We start from the raw sequence: 16,477 nt of genomic DNA, 5'->3' as shown, positions 1-16,477 counted from the left end.
TGAACGAGGGTTAATAAGAGAATAAAAATGAAATATGATGAGAATTTTTAGCAGTCTGTTAAAAAGAAAAGCATTTGTCATACTGAATTACCAGTTTTTTATTTTATTATTTTAAGGCCACCAAAGCATTATAGTTCACTAACTTGTGCCTTGAAAATACACTCATTGTAGTAAGTTTTTCATTGTAAAGACCTTTTATAAAAGAACTTGACCTGTATCATTATATAATGTCTTTTAATAATTTAACAAACATTGACTTCCTGGTGTGAAATGAGCCAATTAAAGTCATTTTAAAAATGCATAAGTTTCTCTGGGTTGGTTTCAATTTTTAAAAATATTTTATTTATTTATTCCTGAGAGACACAGAGAGAAGCAGATACATAGAGGGAGGAGCAGGCTCCTCATAGGGAGCCCAATGGGGACTTGATCCCCAGACCGAGATCACACCCTGAGCCAAATGCAGACGCTCAGCTGCTGAGCCACCCACCCGTCCCGAGGTTGCTTTCAATTTTAAGTAAAATCAGTGTATAATATCCTGCAGCTTAGTTTTTCTATTTAAAAATATAGCTAATATCACCATTATTTCTCTATCACATATCCCAATTGAGTTGACATTTCAGCTCTTGTATGATCTTCCTAAGTTGGTTGACTAAGAGGTAAGTCATTCTGAAGAATTCCATCTTCCAGTCAACTTCAAAGCTCTGAATCAAATCACTCATGGCCTTTATTCTTTTCTGTTACAAAAGTAGGGAAACAGAAACAGCACTAGAACAAATATTCATCTTTAGCTTCATGGGCATAATGTTAAAGAAGATTCCAGCTTCAATAGATGTCAGAGATTGACATTGAACTTGGAAATAAAAATATCCTAGAAAAACTGGAAAGAATACATTTGAAAGGAAGAGTCAGTTGATAAACTTGACCCAGTAATCAAACTCTGCTCCTAGATGGGACATAAGTATTTTTACTAGGGGGTACTTTCTTTGGCAGCACATATGCAAAAATTAGAATGATACAGGAAAGGTTAGCATGTCTCCTATGCAATAATGACATAAAAATTTGTGAATTGTTCCATATTAACAAAAAAAATTTTTCTTTTTTTCACTAGTGCAATGAAAATATGAAGGCCGTTTACCTTTGAGACTCTGCCTAAATCCTGGGAACCTTAATCACCAATGTGTTAAATCTCAAAAGCCCAGGTGTCCTATTGTATCATTCCTCCCACTGACAATATATTAGTAGAGAGACAGAATGATGAATATCAGACACCCCCAATTCTAGGCAGGTTCTTGTTCTGCTTACTTCCTGAAATTGAAAGGAAAAAGGGACTCAGCCACATGGTATAGCCATGGAAGTAAGGTTAACATAATTTTTGGATTTAAATGTTGAAAACTTCAGAATCAAAGTAACGCCCTATTGTCATTCTTTATATAAGCTTCTACAATGCTTGAAAAAAGCAAGTACAGTATTTTCTTAAAATTAGAAGGTCCTATGCATGATTCATTTCTGAGGATGTAGCAAAGAGCTATTCAGCAGAACTACCCTGCCTAGCAAATAGTTTCTGATGAGCAGGCAGCAGAGACAAGCTTTGCCTTTTTATGCATGCTGTATGTTACTGTGTAATCTGGGTCACCTATTGATATCTCACACCCATTTACCTCTTATTTTACTTCCAATGAACACATGTCTGTGTCTTAAGAAGCTGCTAGGATTGGAAGGATTTATTTGTAAATAAAGGAAATATAGGTTTACTATGTTGGATATGGAGATGGATATGTTACTTCTTGATAGGAATTAAAACATTGGTAGGAAAACAGTACTATTTCTCCTCCTTCACTGTAGTGCACAGCAGAGCCACAGGAGTACAAAGTTTGCAGGGAGTCTTTGGCAGAACCTAAGTGCAAGTAGTAGTGTAGCAGAAAAGATGCTTGGCAGAGGGACCTGGGTGAGACAGTATTGCTTAAGGAAGTAACATTACTGAGCATAAATTGTGAGACTTTAGTGGATGAGATGAATTGAGAAACAAGAATGATACCTTGCAGAAATATTTGTGCCTTTCAGGAACTGCAGCATCCAGTGAAAGTAACAGCAGTGTCTACCAGTAGGGATGGTGGTACTATGTTACAAACTGAAAAGCAAAGGTCAACTGAAGCAGAAATTAGGGTGGGGAGAATATATAGTATCCCCACCACCAACAGTGAAGATTCTATGGTATACTTCATGAGAATATGATAAATTTTCTGTGGCATGGATTCCACAATATCTTACTTCTGGCTGCCTCCCCAAAATATAGTTTCCTTTCTCAGATGAATCCTTAAATAAAATGAATGCAATGACCCTATTATTGTTATTCTATTAAGGAGGAGTCTATTTAGACTTAACATATGCTATGGTATGAAGACTTTTTTCCCTTCCAAATTCATATGTTGAAATTTTAACCCCCAAAGATAATGTAATATATTAAGAGATGGAGCTTTTTAAAAAGATCTTATTTATTTATTCATGAGAGACACAGAGAGAGAGAGGCAGAGACATAGGCAGAGGGAAAAGCAGGCTCCTTGCAGGGAGTTGGATGTTGGACTTGATCCTAGGACCCCAGGATCATGCCCTGAGCCGCAGATGCCCAATCACTGAGCTACTCAGGCATCCCAAGAGATGGGGCTTTTGGGAGGTACTTAAGTCATCTGGGTGGAGTCCTTATTAATAGAATTAGTGCCTTTATAAAAGAATCCAGTGGAACTAGCCCCCTTCCATCATGTGAGGACATAGCAAGAAGATACCATCTATGAACCAGAAAGTGGGACCTCACTGGACACTTAATCTGCTGATGCCTCTGATGTTGAACTTCCAGGAACCAGAACTATGAGAAATAATTCTCTGTTATCTGTAAGCCGCACAGTTATGATATTTTATTATACAGCCCAAATGGACTAAGGCAACATAAAAGAGCCCTTAGATGTTTTTTTTTTTTTTTTTTTAAAGAGTGAATTGGTTTGGAGATTCTTCTGAAGGATTGGCAACAAATCTTCATGCATCCCACTAAAAATTACCTGTTTCCTATTTTCTAAAGTAAGTAGTTGTGCACCTATATGACTAGGGGACATTATTAATAATTTATAAAAACATGATGGTTATGTGAATAAAACAAGGAAACCTAAGTGTCAGCCTTTAATTTTAAACTTTTGAGAAAGCTCTACTAGATTATAATTTTTAACTTTTATCGACTATCTACATCATTAGGAAACACTGAGTTTCTGTATATTTTAAGCAAAAACTACCAATGATCATAAAATATATTAGTATCCATATTTCATATTTGAGAAAACATACAGACAATAGGTAACTTGAATGCAGAAAATATATATATGATAATTTGGTACTAAATGAATACGTTATATATATATGAATTTCTCATAGTTGTCTCAGGTTTTCACTTTGCTTTAATAGCAAAAATTTGGCTTAGCTCAGTTTGTACATGGCTCTGTCTTTTCATTAACTCATGATTCATTTGGACTTAGCTAAGCCATGTTAGCTGTCAATGATGAGAAGAGAGCTCTATGTGAATTATTCATTAGGATGAGTAGGGAAACATTATATTCCTGAAGCAGTGCTTTTGCTACCTAATGCAGGATTTTATGGCAGCTGTCTACCCACATAGGTATTTGTTCAATCTGATGATAGCCAGTTTTATTAAAGAGCTTTCTAAAAAATAAAACTAGCTCACTTCTTTATATTTAAATTTTTTCTTTATAATTACTCTATTGAGAAAATTGTCCTGCAATTGTATCATTTTGTGGTGGCAATAGTTTGCTTTAATCTTTTAGTGTGGAGTCCCTGGGTAGCTCAGCGGTTTGGTGCCTGCATTTGGCCCAGGACGTGATCCTGGAGTCTCGGGATCAAGTCCCGCATCAGACTCCCTGCACGGAGCCTGCTTCTCCCTTTGCCTGTGTCTCTGCCTCTCTCTATCTCTTTGAGTCTCTCATGAGTAAATAAATAAAATCTTAAAAAAAATCTTCTAGCGTAAGATAGGTTAAGACATTTGATGGTACATGTGGACAGTGTGTCTTGTAAGAAGAGAATATGTAATATGACCACATTTACTCATTTGCTTTGTCAGGTGTTATAATTTCATAATTTTATTCATGTCTTTCCTTTTTTTTCCTTTTTGAAATACATGTGTATACATTAATTTTCTCATTTATTTTAGTTTTATTTTTTATTTTTTTAAAGATTTATTTATTTATTCATGAGAGACACAGACTGAGAGAGAAGCAGAGACATAGGCAGAGGGAGAAGCAGGCTCCTCGCAGGGAGCCTGATGTGGGATTCAATCCCAGACCCTGGGATCACGACCTGAGCTGAAGGCAGGTGCCCAACCACTGAGCCACCCAGGCATCCCTTAATTTAGTTTTAAAATTAGATATTTGAATGCCTTTTTACAAGGGTCAGTAAGCAACATACTTAATCAAATTCTTTACCCAGTTGGGAAGAAGGTCACTATTCCTCTTCTTAAAATATCTCTTTAAAAAGTATGATTTTAAAATAGACTGGACATTTTGAATTTTTATCCTGTCTTTCTTTAAATGTGGTCTTCTTTACTCTGAACATGGGGTTGCTCAACTTTAGTGCTATTAGTATTTTGGGCCAGATGACTCTTGTTGATAGAGACTGTCCTGCACATTGTAGACTGTTGAACAGCAACCATGGCCTCTAACCTATAGATTCTAGTAGCACTTGCTTCCCCTCAAAGTTATGGCAACCAAAAATGTCTTTAAACATTAACAAGTGTCCTCTAGTTGGGCAACCTCCTCTACTCCCCAGTTGAGAACCAGGGTCTCAGTGATCTGGATTATGAAGCATTTATCGCTTGTCCAACTCAATAGGCATGTATTCTTTGTACTTGTGATTCTTCTTAAATCTGCATTTTATTTTCAATTAACAACTAGCTTTGTAGTTTTATAATGAATATCATTTATTACATATGATGAATGGGATTATAATTATATTATTTTCTAAGGAATTATATCATTAAATGATGCTCATTCTAAAACATTAAAAATGTTACTGGATTTTAATTAAAAAATGCCTTTGAAAAGAAAGCATGTATGGATGGAATAGTACATTATGTCAGTTATGCAGCAAAATAAATAAAGCAGGTACTGTGCTAGACCCTTTTATACAAAGCAAAAGCAAACATAGTTAATGATCTAAGATTATTTAATGAGTTACCTTAAATATTAATATAAGGAACATATAGTGAGGAACGTAACTATGTATTGACTACAGCTAACCTCAGTGGGCCAAAAAAGTGTCCCCAGAGAGTGGCTGCATGACCTGAGGTTTAGTAGATGATAAGAACCTGGAAATCAAAGGGCATGAGCCTTGAGTGGGGAAAGACAATGCCTGAATATGATGATGGTGATAATGATGATAATAATGTTGATGAAGCTAATATATTTGTTACTGACTTTGTGCTGGGCAGTTTGCCAAGCAACTAGGCATTAGATCTAATCTTTGTACTTCCTAGTTAATCTTTCTAGTTAGATCTAATAATCAATACTTCTTTGAAGTAACTTTTATTATTATCATTTTAGACATACAGATAGTGTGATATGGGTAAGAAAATAACTTGCTGGTGGTCTTATAGATGCAATCTTTGTTTAGTTAGGTGTGAAGCCCAGATCTGATAGCCTCCTGAGTCAGGGTCCTTAAATATTACATTCTTTTATGTCTCTATGTTATATCATTTGTTAAAAGATCTAAAAGAAATTTATCATATCTGGAGCAAAGAAGGGGGTTGAAAGAAGGGTCTAAGGGCCTATGGGATAAGGAGAGGATTCAGAGATTATTTGGAACCAGATCATGAAAAGCCATGTTAAAGAGATTGGGCATTATCTTAAATGCAGTGGACAACTAAAAAGTTTTAATGAAACTAATGTCATTAGATTAACATTTTTGAAAGCCCTTTTTGTCTGAAGAAAGGAGTGCTGATTGGAGGGGTAGGAAGTGAAGGCAAGACAGAGATCAAGGTGAGACACGAATGTAAAGTAGTTGGATGATGAAGTGGATTTGGAGTTACTGGATACACTCAAAAATAGTGGGGACTTTGAATTGGAAGATATTACAGATTGGCTTTCTTGAGAATATCACTCTGAGAGAACAAGGAATGTTCAGGAACATGATTAAGGAGTCAGTGCTCTTAATAAATAACACCTGTGGAGGAGGAGAAAGAAGTAGGATTGAGCAGAGTGTAAATCTGAACAGTAATGCAGCACCAAGACATGATTTAGCTCCAGCTGAGCTGAGTGTTGTGTTGTTTTGGGCTGGAGTCAAAGCCTTTCTATATCTGCATGGAGTAGTCACTAGGTGCAGGCTGTCCCCAGAAAGGTGGTGAGATTGAGGAGATATCTTCATCTGATAGCAATACTTGAACAGAACTGACAGCTGGTGACTGTCAGCATGCAGCTTTTCTAAATTCCAGACCCTTCAGTACTGAAGATAAAACCATATAGTGCATTATGATATCCGGAGTAGAAGAATCTCCCAAAAGGCTGGAAGATGAAGGTAAAGAGGTGTTAAGTATTGTGTTCTCATTAATGGAGTCAGCAATATAGCGAAAGGCCTCTCCAAATGCTAAGATGATCATCAGGAACAATGGAGAAAGATGTAGGGAAGGTTGGCCAATTTGATTTTGGACAGATTTGAAATTTAGGTACCTATAGGTGTCTGAGTGAAAAATTCTGGTACTTAGATACATGGATCTGAAGTTTAGGAGAATGGTATGGTAAAGATTTGAGATTCATCAATATGCAAATATCATTGCCCATATGGAGTGAATAAAATTACCCAGGGAAAGTATTTAGAGGGAGAAAAGGTTGTCCAAAAAAGCAAACTTAGCACAATTTCATTTGTGTTAACTTCCTTTTAAATCAGGGAGATATTGAAAACCCTGTCTTTATTTTATTCACGTTTTATTCACAGTTACAGGAGAAAAGGGAGCCCCATTTCTCAAAAATATATAATTCTCTGAAAAATAATAATAAATAAAAATACAAAACAGAACAGGAGACCGTATAAGTCTGGAAGGGAATAGCACATTGTTATGGGTGATCACGTAGGAAATTTATGGTGTGCACTGAAAGAACAGAGTAGTATCTTACTGGTTTTTACATGCACAGGGCTTCAGATTAGATTCTTGTGTTTGGGATCTTGTTTCTGTTGATTATCTGAAAACTGTTAGAATCATAAATGGGTTTCCTGTTGTATATTTTTTCTGTTTCATCTCTTTTTTTATTCATTTGAAAAAAAATGCTATGTCAGAACAATATACAGCATTCTCTAAAGCAGTTTTGGGTAAGGTAAAACTGCAAAAATTGTGCCAATTTTTTTTGCTATTTCCTTTTCATTTTTTTTCGCTTTTACATTTTTTCTATGCTTGGTTTTATATATTTCCATAGACCTTTTAAAATTGAAGCTTTCAAATTGGGTGTTATAATTACATCTGATTAATGTAACATTTCATTAAGCCTATTAAGTCTGTTCATATTCTACTCACTAAAATGATTCTTCTGTCAAATAGCGATAAGGTTAGGAAGTCTTTTGATTATGAAAGTTTGAAAATCAGTATTCTAATGTACATACATCAACTGTTATGTGCCACAGGAAAATTTAAATGAAGCCCACTGTTTTGATTTTTTTCCCTACGTTTATCCTCAGGCAATGTATATTCATATTTTAAAATAGAGCTTCTGTGAAATTCTCCATATATTGCAAAAGCATTTAATAGATTTACTTATGGTCAGATCTATATTGGTTCTGTGGATTGACAATTCATTTAAATCTTAGTAACTTTAAAATCAGATGAATAATTTTCTTAATTTGGGGGGATGTTAATATTGAAAGTAAAATGAGTTTTAGCTAAATTAAACAAATTGTCATTACATGCTGATAACATGCATCAAAATTAAATGTGTAGTGATAACCTGAGGGCCACGTCATAAAGGCATGGGTGTTATCAGGGAGGTAATATCCAAGTAGAAGATACAGATTAGAATAAGCCTGTAATTCAAGGTAAGAGCATCACAATTAAACTATACTGTAAAATCTGGAGGTTCTTAAAAATTAATTTATTTTTTATTATCAAAACACCCATTCTAAAACATATGGACCCTTGGCAATTTGGGAAAGTAAATCTTGTGAGCTAGGAAATGCAGTAGTCTTGCATAAGAGTAAAATAATTCATAAGCCTGAAGGTTAGGAAATCTGGCAATTATCTTAGTCATATTGCTTGTATTTGAGGCCACAGTTCCTCAGTTATGTAGGTCATGGAGGAGAGGAAGGCTAAGGCAAATATAAGAGTAGCTAGACAAATGATGTGGCACTTTCACAAAGGATTCAGCCTACAGGGAAAATTTGAAGAGACCCCTACAAGTAGAAATACTGGGATCAGGGAAAGGTGAAACTGAATTAATGTCGGTGGTTTTAGATTTTTAGCAGGGAAGAATTGGAGTTAAGGAAACTCTCTCAGCACTGATATTATTTAACCTTTAGCTAACGAGAAGTTTGGCTCCAAATTTGAGTATTTAAAAAAATATATACAATATTAATCCATACAATTTTGCACATGTCATTTGCATTCATTTACATACCTATACATATATGTATACACAAAAACATGATTAGCTAAGCAACCTTCATACCTAGTATAAAATGATATATGATGACACAATTGAAAAAATTTGTGTGCCCCTCCTCACTCTTAATTTGATAATTCTATTTCTCCTTTTTAGTATATAGTTTTACCACATCTAAAAATAATTTAAAATAACACGTTAGTTTTGGAATTTGGAGTTCATAAAAATGATGTTATACTATATCTAGTCTCCTGACAGTTGTTTCTTTCTTCACTGGTATTCATATTACAGCTATTGTTCATTGATTTTTCACTATAATAATGCTCTGTAAAATGGAAAGACTCTTAATGCTTTAAAAATTTTTATTACTTTAATGAATGTTGGGGCTTTTTAAAAGGAATTTTTTCAGGAAAACTGTTGAGTTTACAAGGTAATTTCAGTCTGTTTCCAATGTAATGTGATGTTATTGTCCCATTTACATTGTTACCATCAACATACAAGTTTCTTTTTATTTATATAAATTTCAAAATTTTATTCCTCTAATCGAGATGGTGGTATTTTATAGCTTGTTTTTGTGGTTTTAATTTTATTTCCCTAATTACCAATGAGGTCAAATATCATTTTATTTTATTTTATTTTATTTTATTATTTTATTTTATTTTATTTTATTATTTTATTTTATTTTATTTTATTTTATTTTATTTTATTTATTTTATTTTATTTTAATTTATTCATTCATAGAGACACACACACACATACACAGAGAGAGGGAGAGAGAGAGAGAGGCAGAGACACAGACGGAGGGAGAAGCAGGCTCCATGCAGGGAGCCCGACGTGGGACTCGATCCCGGATCTCCAGGATCACACCCCGGGCTGCAGGCGGCACCAAACCGCTGTACCACCAGGGCTGCCCCAAATATCTTTTCATATTATTTTCACCATCAGTTTTTTCATTTGTGAAGTTCGTGTCCTTTGTCAATGCTTATATTGTTTTTCCTTATTGTATTATAGCAATATTTTTTTTAATATAGTCAGGATTCTAAGCCTAATCTGTTTTAATTATATGAATATTAAATATGTACTAATATTTGTGGCTTTTCCTTTGTCAAAGCCCTCTACCCAAAGACTACCAGGGACACAATAATAGTTGAACAAGTTTGCTTGTTCATTGCTCATTGCAGGGAAGGAGAACCCAAACCATGGGAACCATGGACATGTCAGGAAGAGAGTGATAAAAAGGTCTTATAGAATTTGGGCTTCTGTTAGGTGATTTTGGGGAGAGTTTAAGGAAGTGAGATATAGCTCAAGATTGGATTCTGTCAGGAAGTGGAGGTAATTCTGTGATTGGGTAACTGGAGAAATTTTAATCTGGAAATAGGGAAGATAAAGTGTGAGCCTAAAGCTGTAATTGATAGAGAAGCAGCAGTCATTGCTATTACCCAGGGGGATATCTCATCATTTTTGTTATTTAAACAATGTTTGTATTTTGACTGTTTTCACACGATTATGGAGTTATAGTAGGTTTAATAAGGGTTCCCAAATATATCTACATTCTAGTTCCTAGGGTTGTACATATTACCTGACATGGCAAAAGAGACTTTTCAGATGTGATTAAGTTAAAGTCTTGAGATGAGTATTATACTGGCTGGCTAAATGCTTTCTAAACATAATCACAAGTTATCTTAGAGAAGCCGAGGAAGGTTTGACTATGGAAGGGAAGGTAGGTAATGTGGTTACTGATTATTGAACGAGAGATTGGAGATTTGTGCATGTAAACCAAGGAATGTTGTTAACCATAGAAGCTGGAAGAGGAAAAAAAAAAAAAAAAAAAAGGATTTTCCCCTGGAGCCTCCAGAATGCACCGGCCATGGATTTTAGCCTCATGACTCATTTAGGACCAATATACATCACAAATTATTAACTTCCATTAGTAAATGGAAGTAATTCCTGCTAAGGCAGGTGTTTTTACAAGCATCGTAGTCAATAGAGTCTAGGTTCATTCCCCTGTTTTCCAAAAGCAGCTGCACAAATGAAAAACCACATGGTAATTTTTATTCTTTGTGCCTTTATCATTTTCCCCTAGTGATATCTCTGCAAACACTACGGAAGTATTTGAACTATTTCCTTTTAGTTCCACAAAATTTGTGAAAATTGTTAGGTATTCACTTTTAAATTTAAGAATTTGAATTGTTTTTGATAATGGTATTTTTGACCTGTTATACACTATTATTATGGTTTGGCCCTTAATATCAATATCACTGAGATTTTCAAATAATTAAAGTAATGAATAACTGTGGAAACTAACTTAGAGAAGGCTGAGCATAGTTCAGCCTTCTCTAAGGTCTCAGATAACAGAATTTACTTTGAATCAGGCAAAGTATAAATTTAAAATATATGTTCTATGAAGTGGAAGATGATATTTACACTATTAAAAATACTGTTTTAGATTGTTACTTTAATGATTTCAAATGAATCCTGGTTTCCAGAATCCAAGCTTTTATGTAGATTTTACTCACATGACTGTTCTTTGCTCTATATCTTTGCTTTGGCCACTGAACATCAGAAAACATGACAGAAAAAGAAATTTAAGAAGCTCCTGAGCATTGGGGTTTTTCCCACTTGAAATATTCCTGTAACACTAAGGCGCTGGTTGATTAGAGTGCAACATGGAGAGACTATAAATAGAGCCTGACAGTTCACACAGATCTAGACATGTGAGTGAGGCTGTCTTAAACCCTCCATCCACATTTGGGATGATTTACTACTCTGGGAGAGCCTTTAGTAATCTTATCATCAAGAAGAGATTCCATTAGAAAATATAAATATTATGACTGGTACAATAAATATTTAAATGCAAAATAAATTTTCTATTCTAGTAGTTTCATGATACAAATATTGTTAACTAAGGTCAAAATTACTTTAGAAGGTACCTACTTTTTTATCAGTAAGTAGTATCTGGGTATAGGTTCAATATAAAAAATAATAAAGAAAATACTACTATCATTTTAAAAGAAAATAAAATTAGATTAATTTTCACGGTATATGCATATAAATGTCAGCATACTAGCTTACTAAATATAAAATAATACAAAATCATAAAGCAGAGAACTATTGTAGAATCTAGTGGATAGATAAGGTTTTCTCTATACCTAGCATGAGAACTGAAAGCCTTAACAGAAATGTTGACAGATTTTATATTATTGCTATATAATTCACCATAAATTAATTGAAAAGATAGAATATATTAATGACTGTTACATTTCATGTAAAAATAGACAATTGCTATGAAAAAATTTTAAGGCTGTAATGATATTTTTGGAAGTAAAAACAAATTACTAATAAACACAAATCTTATGAATTAACAAAGTAATAGAAAATTATAACAATGAAATATCATTTATAAGAGTGAAAAAAAAATCTTGGGCACCTACGTGGCTCAGTGGTTGAGCATCTGATTTTGGTGATCCCGGGGCCTGAGATGGAGTACCACATCCATCTCCCTTGCCTGTCTCTGCCTCTCTCTCTCTGTGTCTCTCATGGATTAATAAATAGACTCTTTAAAAACAGGTGAAAAATTTAAACACTATTACTAAATTTATAGAGGTCACTGATAAAAGATTGTACTGATGGAAATTTTAACTGGATAAACTTTTTGAGACAATGTATCAATATCTATCAAAATTTGAAATAATTGCTTATTAGGACAACAATTTATTACTTTACCCTAAAGAGTAAGGATTTGACCAGTTGGTGTGCTGGAGCCAGTTTGTACCAGTTCACAAAAGCCAATTGTTAAATATTCAGGAATTTTGAGACCTGGTCAAAAGACAAGTCATTTTTTAAAATTAAATTACATAAATTTAGAATTGAGTTGTATTAAAAACAAAAGTTAATTCTTGAAACTCATGATTTCTTAATTATTATTTAACATTTTACTTGACACTCAAAGTTATCACATTTACTGTCTTGTTTCAGCATAGTGGAAATTCTCGATATTATGGTGTATTACTTAACCCTTCTCATTTCCATTTATGGTTGTCATGCTGGTAGCTTGATATGAGTTATGGTGGGAGTATTTACACAGCAGAAATTGTGTTTGTTTTTATATACATAAATTAGGGACTCTAATTAATGGAAGAGTTATCAATGGATGGGGTATAGTAACAGGCTGGTTGGGGGCTGGAGGTGGGAGTGAGTCATTTTACCTTATACCTTCGGCCTGTGTTTTGTTTTTGTAAATTTTTATTTTTAATCAGGTAAATAAAATTCATCCATAAAGTTCAAAACTGCTAGAAACTAAACCTTTTGAAACAAAGTAATTCCCATGAGAAGAATAAATGTGTAAGTAAATTAGATAAGACTTCCAAAATCCTAAATATTTTGTCTATGCAGAATACTATTTTAGGTTTGGAAGAGTGAAACATTTTATAGTTCTTCTAATAATGGGTATAGGAATTATGGTTATTGAGATTAAGGTAATTATTTTGTTATTGAAACTGTTGCCTACTTTAGTTGTTTCTTTGACTTATGCTGAAAAAGTATTGCATTTAATAACTGTGAAGAATCTTGCCAGATGAACTCCAATAGCATACCAATGTATAACATTCCCCTCATGTTCTTTGACTTCAATTCATATTACTTCAATTCATTATGTTAAATAGGCTTGTAAATCACCGAAGATTCTAGGTGCACATTGAAATTCATAAAACAAGCCAACAAAGTATCCAGTTATATTTCTTAGAATAAAATCAAATATTTAATAGAAAACTCTGATGCAAAATCATGTATATCCTCCAATGGAATTAAACAACTCTGCAGGGACCAGCTTGACAACTTCCACTTCTGTTTCCCCTTTCCCCATAGCTTTATTTGCAATCTAATTTTCTGATTTTAAGTAAGAAAAAAAAATCATGAAACCATTTAGTTCTTAGTATCAATACTCTGGACAGAAAATAAGAGATGAAACAGTGATTCAAGCAAAATTTATTTCCTGAAGCTCATTTGTCTTTTTCTATTATATTCTTCACTCAGTGGAGTGAAGTTTTCAGTAAAATGATATTATATTGCCATTGTTTGTTTTATTTAATTCTAGGAGCTAGAACATAACATTTTTTGGGTGTTGTTTAGAAGTCAGAGAATTCAACAGCGTGCTGGAGCTTAATTAGAAATAATTTTGAATTCTTTTAACTTCTTTGAGTGTTCTTATTTTTGAATTCCAGGGTGTAACTCATATTTTTCTTGAACTTCACATCTAATACTTTAGAAGATCAAACCTTATTCCTCATCTAAGGAAAGGCAATTAGAATGCTTGACCAAAATCAAGATTATAGAGCAGACTGAAAGAGAAATACATATGTTACGGTATATGGTATATTTTACTGTCCTCTGTGTCTTGCTTTTGATTTATGGTTACATCAGGGCCTAATAGGGCTGTGTTTATAGTTGTCTCAAGGCCCATAGGGTTGAGATTTTTCTTTTGATTTAGGTTGTGTGGATTTTCCTTTCCTGATCAGCTTTTACTTTTTTTTAGTGGGCAGATCAAGTTATCTTTTTGCTTTCTGTATTAATTTTATTTAAACATTTATCTCAGAGCTTTAAAATGCTTTCCATTTAGAATTTCCATTCTTTCAGCAAGTCAGCATAATACTAATAGCATAACTAATATGTTTCCTCAAATATATCACAGATTAGGGGCTAATAGGAAACCCTACAAAATCGAGAATTAAATTTTGTAGCATCTTGTGAATTGGTGTCACCCAATCATCTTTCAAGTATGCTCAGAAAAGTAGATGGCTAAGCATCAGGAAATTGACTCATTCATTTAACCAAACAATTTTTTTTAAAGACTGTATTTATTTATTAGAGAGAAGAGAGAGAGAGAGAGCGAGCTCACATGCACAAGCAGGGAGAGCAGCAGAAGAAGAGGCAGGCTCTCCACAGAACAGGGAGTTTGATGCAGGGCTCTATCCCAGGACCCCAGAATCATGACCTGAGGTGAAGGGAGACACCTAACAGACTGAGCCATCAGGCACCCCTAACAAGGTTTTTATATGCGTATCATTATAACACTTTTGAATATAAGAGTTTAAGATGAAGTAATTCTGACTTGTAATTTATTTAACTTTTAGCTTTTTCTTTTTCAGAAAAGAGGATCTTAAAAGTTCTTTCCCAGTGGGAGCTGATTTCTGCAGTCTTCTCAAAGAGTATATGTTGTCTCACATATCTCATACCCTGGGTCTTGGAGGTATCTACTCTGCTCCTTATTGCAGTTTCTAGGTCATAGTTCATAGTTTCCTTCTCAGAAATCCTATTTGAAATGTGTGCATTGGATTTCTGTAATGGCTGCTTGTCTTTGTCATGATATTTACTGACTTCATAGTTACATACCCTCTTTTTCTGAGCATTTTAACCCTTTGTATACCATCTTTCTCTCTGCTGATCTTCCTGGTATCATTGTGGTGGTTCTCATATTGATGTACATTCCATATCCTTATCCATTGTCCTTGACCACCTCACCTCCAAAATTCTCTTTTCCTTCCCATTTAATAACCCACCTTGTTTAAATCCAGTCCTTACAGATGATAACACCACAGCTGAAATCATGATTTTTAAACATCTCACTGTTAATGCCTACTTTAAGATGTAAATGAATGTTGAAAATCTTTTTACAGTGAAATATCAATTTCTATGACTGTTTCAGTCAAACTTCCTCATCTGTGCATTAGATTCTAACGCTCTCTCTTCTGTTCATACTTTGCCTCTGCATTTATCTTCTTTTACATCTTTATTACAAATATTTTTCTCTTGTTTGGTTAACTATCATAATGAGAATATATTAAATCTCCTACCGTAAAACTAAAATTTATCCTGCCTTCAGTTCTCTACTGGCTACTGTTCAATTCTCTGCCAGCCTTCACAAGATAGCTCCCCAAAAGTAGTGTCTGTACTAAGTGTGTCGACTTCCCACATTTCACGATTCTTTCTCTAACTCAATTTAATAAGCTTTTATTTTGACCACTGAAGTTATTTTGACCAAGGCTATCCAGCCTCTCCTTTGACAACTACAAAAGTCAAATCTTATTTATTATTATTATTATTATTATTATTATTATTATTATTTTGTCAAATTGTCTCCTCCCTTTGATAACTACAAAAGTCAAATCTTATTTTTTATTTTATTATTATCATTTTGTTACATTGTCTCCTCCCTTTGATAGCTACAAAAGCCAAATCTTATTATTTTACTATATTATTATTATTATTATTATTATTATTATTATTATTTTGTTACTGTGTCCTTTTAGTAGCGTCTACATCTTAACTCTTTTCTTTTGGCTTTTGGGACCCCATACTCTTCATATTTTCATCTTATCTCATGGCTACTCCCTCTCCATCTCTTTCTGAACGAACTTTTTTTTACTCTTTCTGAACTTTCTTTTCTAAAACATTTGAGATGTTCTTAGGAAGATCCCTCTGCTCTCTTAGTTACATCATTTACCAGGTGATATCATCAGTGTGTGGAATTTTAAATATCACAGATATACAACTAAATTTGAGATTTGAGGTTCTTCTTAACTGAGCTTCAAATCCACATTTTTTAAATACCTCCCTTTTAAATACCTGTGCTTGGATTCCTCAGAGTCCTCTTTGCTCCTTTTTTTTTTTATTCCTTACCTCACATCCAGTTCAGCAATAAGTCATGCTTTCTCTATGTACAAAATATTTATCAAATATGATTGCTATAAGCTCACTTCAAATCATCACCATCAATTTCTTATAACACTATAATATCTTCTTAATTTCCTAGCCTCTTCCCATATATCCATTCTGCCTTTTACCCACAC

The 16,477-nt window shown here is 33.8% G+C and overlaps 1 non-coding gene across 1 annotated transcript; it reads left to right on the top strand.

Annotated features, from left to right (window-relative positions):
* The first annotated feature begins 974 nt into the window (after positions 1-974).
* Positions 975-1,081, top strand: LOC112650596 (U6 spliceosomal RNA). Its single transcript, XR_003130304.1, has one exon. It is a non-coding gene; the product is annotated as a U6 spliceosomal RNA (small nuclear RNA).
* The last annotated feature ends 15,396 nt before the right edge of the window (positions 1,082-16,477 follow it).

The sequence above is a fragment of the Canis lupus genome, chromosome 11 (assembly GCF_003254725.2).
Source record: "Canis lupus dingo isolate Sandy chromosome 11, ASM325472v2, whole genome shotgun sequence".
In the NCBI taxonomy this organism is placed as follows: Eukaryota; Metazoa; Chordata; class Mammalia; order Carnivora; family Canidae; genus Canis; species Canis lupus.
This window is presented reverse-complemented; position numbering and strand designations above follow the sequence as displayed.